A 6,519-nucleotide genomic window follows, 5' to 3' on the forward strand; every position below is an offset into this window, starting at 1 on the left:
GGTCCCTTCTGACAACATGACCAAAATAGGTGAGACGAAGTCTGGCCATTCTTGCTTCCAAGGAGCATTCTGGCTGCACTTCTTCCAGGACAGATCTGTTAGTTCTTTTAGCAGTCCATGGTACTTTCAGCATTCTTTGCCAGCACCACAACTCAAAAGCATCAATTTTTCTTCAGTCTTCCTTATTCATTGTCCATCTCTCACATGCATATGAGGTGATTGAAAATACAATGGCTTGTGTCAGGCACACTTGAGTCCTCAAGGAGACATCTTTGCTCCTCAGGACTTGAAAGAGGTCCTTTGCAGCCGACTTGCCCACTGCTATACGTTTTCTCATGTTCTGGCTGCTGCTTCTATTGGCGTCGATTGTAGAATCAAGCAATGTGAAGTCTTTGACAACTTCAATCTTTTGTCCGTTTATTGTGATGCTGCTTATAGGTCCAGTTGTGAGGATTTTTGTTTTCTTTATGTTTAGATGTAATCCATACCGCAGACTGTATTCTTCAGTCATCATCAGTAAGTGCCTCGAGTCATCCTCACTTTCAGCAAGCAGAGTTGTGTTGTCAGTGTATCGCAGGTTGTTAATGATTCTTCCTCCAATCTCAATGCCATGTTCTTCTTCATGTAGTACAGCTATTCGGATTATGTGCTCAGCATATAGATTGAATAAGTATGCTAAAAAGTTACAACCCTGTCGCACTCCCTTCTTGATTTTAAACCATGCAGCGTCCCCTTGTTCTGTTTGAACTATAGCCTCCTGGTCTAGGTACAGGTTCCTCATGAGTACAATGAAGTTTTTTGGAATTCCCTTTCTTCTCAATGTTATCCTCAATTTGTTATGATCCACACAATCAAATGCTTTTGCATAGTCAATAAAACACAAGTAAATATGGTATTCTCTGCTTTGAGCCAAGATCCATCTGACATCAGAAATGATATCCCTTGTTCCACATCCTCTTGAATCCAGCTTGCACCTCTGAAAGTTCTCTGTCAATATACTGCTGCAACCGTTTTTGAATTACCTTCAGTGAAATTTTACTTGCTTGCAATATTAATGATACTATTCAATAATTTCCACATTCACATGCCCTTGAGAGAACAATCATAGGAGAAGGAAGGGCACCTTATGCACAGGGAGACAGCTTAGGGGGCAGGAGAGTGTGGAGGGATGGACACTGGGAAATGGTACCTTGGGGAGGAAATTGGAGGGGAGCTGTTGCATTGTGGTAAATTGTGGTCAATGACATGAGACAAAGTATATGTGAACTGCTGTATCGAGAGTGAATTTGCTCTGTAAATCTTCACCCAAATCTAAATAAAATAAAATTAAAAAAAAAATAGCAAAAGCAAAAAAAATAAAAATAAAAATAATTTCCACATTCTGTGGGATCACCTTTCTTTGGAATGGGTACAATATGGATCTCTGCGAGTCAGTTGGCCTGGTAGCTGTCTTCCAAATCTCTTGGCATAACCAAGTGAGTGCCTCCAGTGGGGCATCCATTTGTTGAAACATCTCAAGAGTATTCTGTCAATTCCTGAAGCCTTGTTCTTCGGCAGTTGCTTCAGGGCAGCTTCAATTTCTTCCTTCAATACCATTGGTTCTTGATCATATGCTTCCTCCTGAAATGGATGAACATTGACCAATTCTTTTTGGTACAGTGACTCTGTGTATTCCTTCCATTTTCTTTTGATTTTTCCTGCATCATTCAATATTTTGCCCATAGAATCTTTCAATATTGCAACTCGAGGCTTAATTTTTTCCTCAGTTCTTTCAGCTTGAGAATGTCAAGGGTTTTGGTTTTCTAACTTCAGGTCTTTCCACATTTCATTATAGTAATTGGCTTTGTCTTCTTGAGCTACTCTTTGAAATCTTCTGCTCAGTTCTTTTATCTTGTCATTTCTTCCATTTGCTTTAGCTACTCTCCACTGAAGGGCATGTTTCAGAATCTCTTCTGTCATCCAGAAGATAACATTCATAAAATGTTAATATTAAATAAAAATTGCAGGATACAGAGCTTTGTGAAAATTATAGATATCAATTCCACTTAAAAAAGAAAATCAAGCATCAAACATACATACACATAACATGTAGAAAAACGTCTGGAAGGAAATACCCCATCATATAACAGTGGTTATCTTTAGGTGGTGAAATTAACAGCTGAACTTTATTTTTTTCCTTTTATAGTTCTGAGTTTTCCAGGTTTAAAAATGAATTTGTATCAGTTTTTTAATTAGAAAAACTATGCAATAATTATGAGTAAGATGGTTTTGAACAAATTAAACAGATTATTATGACATAATGAGAATTTTCCCCATGTAACCCTTTAAGTTTCTTCCATGGGTTTATGAGGTGAACTGCTGACAGTTGTGTACTAGTTGCTAAGTGACAGGAAGCAGCTTTGAAACTTCAAGTATTTTAAATCCTATTGATTTACAATGAGGAAAATGTGTGGGCAAATACTCTCAATAAATCCTAAAATGTAATGCTAACTTGTCACCAGTTTGTTTGTGAACATCTGTGTAATGATAACTTTCCAATTCCTCCTCCACTTATTTTAATCTCCCTCATTCTACCATCCACCAAGCCCATGTAAATAGTTCTCTGCTCTAGTGATAAGCATTAGGTCCATTTGAGTTGCACTTCATCTCTCTCCCACTGTCTGCCAGAATCTATCACTTTTACCTTTCAGTGGTACATTTTGTTTTTTTGTTGTGGGCTTTTTATTTATATTAGGTAAATAGGATTTCCCTAAGTAAAGAGTATCATATACTTGGTTTTAGGATCATGGTCTCCTGAATTATAATGGATTTTTCATATTATATATAGAGTGGAAATCTCAGTTAATTCAACCTTATTTTATATCTACTGTGTGCCATTGTATTGGCATTAAAACCAAACCAAACTCACTTCCGTTGAGTAGGTTCTGACTCATAGCGATCCCTCCTTGGGTTTCTGAGGTGGTATTTCTACCGAAGTGGATTGCCCAGTCTTCCTTCCGAGGAGTGGCTGGTGGCTTTGAATCGCCAGCCTTCTGGTTAGCAGTCAAGTACCATTCCAAACCAAACCAAACTCACTGTCGTTGAGTGGGATCCGACTCACAGAGACCCCTCCTTGGGTTTCTAGGCAGTGTCACTACAGAAGTAGATTGCCCAAACTTCCTTCTGAGGGGTGGCTGATGGGTTTGAACCTCCAGCCTTCTGGTTAACAGTCAGATGACTTAGGCACTATGTCACCAGAGCTCCCCAAATGCCATTTGGGGTATAATAAAGAATGAACTGCTGTTCTGTGGTTCCTAGAGACTATAGTTTAGGAAAACACCTGACACAGTACTTAAAAGAACGAACTTAGGATTCACACTTTTTGGGTTCACTTGTCTGCTTTATAATTTATCACCTGTGTTGTCCTGTTAGTGACCCCTCAACATTCTCATTTTTAAATGAAAATAACAGTACCTTCTGTCGCTCTCTAATTCCTTATTTATTATTATTATTTTTTTTCATAAAACTTTTCACAGTAATGAAAAATCCTGAAGGGCAAGCATTTTGTCTGGTTCCCTCATATATTTCTAATATCTAGAATAATACAGTGCAAGTGAAGAAGCTTGAGGGACGTACTGATGAAGGTCAATGACTGCAGCCTTCCGTATGGATTATACTTCAACATAAAGAAAATAAAAATCCTCTTAACTGGACTAAAAAGCAACATCATGATAAATGGAGAAAAGACTGAAGCTGTTAAGAATTTCGTTTGACTTGGATTTACAGTCAACACCCATGGAAGCACCAGTCAGGAAATCAAACGATGTATTGCATCAGGCAAATCTGCTGCAAAAGATTCCTGAAAGTGTTAAAAAGCAAAGATGTTACTTTGATGACTAAGGTGTGCCTGATGCAAGCTATGTTATTTTCAGTTCCCTCATATGCATAAGAAAGCTGGACAGAGTAAAGAAGAGCAAAGAAGAATTGATGCATTTTAGTTATGGTGTTGGTGAAAAATATTAAATGTACTGTAGACTGCCAGAAAAATGAACAAATCTATCTTGGAAGAAGTAGCCAGACGCTCCTTAGAAGCAAGGATGGTGATACTTCGTCTCATGCATTTTGGACATGTTATCAGGATGAACCGGTTCCTGGAGAAGGACATTATCCTTGGTGAAGTACAGACTCAGACAAAAGAGAAAGACCTTCAACCAGATGGATTTACACAATAACTGCAACAATGAGCTCAAACAGCTATGATTGTATAAGGATGGTGCAGTGCCAAGCAGTGTTTTGTTCTGTTGTACATAGGGCTCACTATGCATTGGAATCAATTTAATGGCAGCTCTGGTGGTGTAGTGCCTATGGCATTTGACTGCTAACCAGGAGGCTGGCAGTTCAAACTCACCAGCCACTCCTTGGAAGGAAGATGGGGCAATCTATTTCTGTAGTGATACCGCCTTGGAACCCCAAGGAGGGGTCACTATGAGTCGGGTCCGACTTGACGCCCATAACAACAACAACATGTGTCTTTTGAAGGAGGCTTCATGGAGAAGGTAGCATTTGAATTGGCCTTGAAAGGTTAGTGGAAGTTTATTCATTCTACAGTAGGAGAAGGCAATTCTAAGCAGAGGAAACACCCCAATGACATTTATAGGAAAGGACAATGCCCTAACTCCCAACCCCAGAGAACACTGGGGTGGTATGGACTCTCTGGCTGCCAGCCTTGTCAAGGATCTTCACTAGTGGGCTTTATAAGACTTGATGGGTCTGAGTCTGGCACACATGTTATCCACCTGAAAAACCCAAAGCAATACCTTCTTGACTCATGTGGCCATTAAAATTAAAATTAATTAAAATTAAATAAAGGTAAAAATTTATTTCTTCAGATACACTAGTTGCATTACAGATGCCCAGTACCCCAGGTAGCCAGAGGGTACCATATTGAACAGTGCAGATATGGAACATTTCCTTCATTACAGAAAGTTCTGTTGCATAGTGTTGTTATAGATAGTTTATACATGATGAGGTAGGGGAATCTAGCAAATGATTTACATAGAAGGGACGAATGAGGAACTAAAGAGGAGGTTTAAGTTTCCAAATTATAAATGCTTAAAAAAGGTAGGGATGTGTGTGTCTAGGAAGGCAGGTAGTATTAGAAAAGATAAAAATAATCAAACTAGAAAGCTCATTTAGGCTTTTATTTTCCTTCATAGATGAAAACTGCAGTTTCTTTCTCTTGGATAGGGATAGAAAGTCAAAAGCTTCAGGAGTTTTGGGTATTCACTAAATAGATACAGATTTAAAATCATCTAATGCCCATACTCCTCTCTCTCCATTAGCCTGGTATGCCGAAATGAATGGGGTCTGAACTTCGAGATATCATATTCACATATATCCAATCCCTGATCTAGGCTCTGGCCCATTTAGACTGATTAGGTAAAGAATAGGTTTTACCTAATACAGATCCATAATGATTTTTATAAAATATGCATAAATTTATGTCATGCTCTTCTCAGTTTATAAAAACTTCACATAAATCCTCACAATATTCCCATGAGGTTGGGTTTATTTCCTTAGGTTATGGAAATAAGAGTGCAAATTGACTTATCCAATATCATAAAACCAAGGTGGTAGAGCCAGTATGTGGGGCCAGCTTTTCTGACTCATAAGTTAAGGTTTCCTCAAATCACTTTTACAGTAAAGCTGCATCTCTTTAACCAGGATAAAAGGAATTTGAAACTGTATGACCAAGAGGAGAAGAGCTGAGATGAAGGTAGGATGAAGTTTTGGGAGCAATGATTCTCAGAGTCATTGGAAGTCATCAAAGGCCTCTCCTCAGAACAAGAAGGGGGTAGCATGATGAATGCAGCCCACTAGGAATTTTGTAACTAACTTGATTTGATCTACTGATGAGCAAATGGGTGAGAGGTTAAGCCTCATCTTGAGAGTCTGCTGATGAAGTTATAGGCAAGAGGTAACCTGCGCCTGGACTTTATTAGTAGAGAGTTTTTTTTTTCTTTAAAAAAAAAATTTTTTTTTTAATTATGTTTTCAGTGAAAGTTTAAACAGCATATTAGGTTTCCCATTCAACAATTTCTACACAAATTGTTCAATGACATTGGATACATTCTTCACAATGCATGAACATTTTGATTATTTCCATTCTGGTTGTTTTGTTTCTAATCATCTAGTTTTCCTATTCTCTTACCTTGTCATCTTTGTTTTAAAGTGGTTATTGACCATTTGGTCTCATATAGATGATTTTTTTTTTTTTTTTTTTTAAGGCATACACTACTCATGGGTGATGTTTTTTATGTTATGAGGCAATCTGTTATTTAGCATAAAGTGACCTTGGGATCGTTTTGTTTCAAAGTTTAAAGAGTATTTTAGGGCAGTAGTCTTGGGGAGTCCATTAGTCTCAAGTGGCCCAGCAAACCTAGACTTTTTTTTTTTTTAGGATTTGGGTGAAGATTTACAGAGTAAATTCACTTTTCATACAGCAGTTCACATATACTTTGTCTCATGTCATTGACCAAA

The 6,519-nt window shown here is 38.0% G+C and overlaps 1 protein-coding gene across 1 annotated transcript in view; it reads left to right on the forward strand.

Moving 5' to 3' along the window:
- Positions 1–6,519, forward strand: part of RAD51B (RAD51 paralog B) — an 874,995-nt gene that overhangs the window by 247,875 nt on the left and 620,601 nt on the right. The window lies entirely within an intron of this gene.

This window comes from Orycteropus afer, unplaced genomic scaffold, assembly GCF_000298275.1.
Source record: "Orycteropus afer afer isolate SDZICR_OR568_19922 unplaced genomic scaffold, OryAfe1.0 scaffold00088, whole genome shotgun sequence".
Classification (NCBI taxonomy): domain Eukaryota; kingdom Metazoa; phylum Chordata; class Mammalia; order Tubulidentata; family Orycteropodidae; genus Orycteropus; species Orycteropus afer.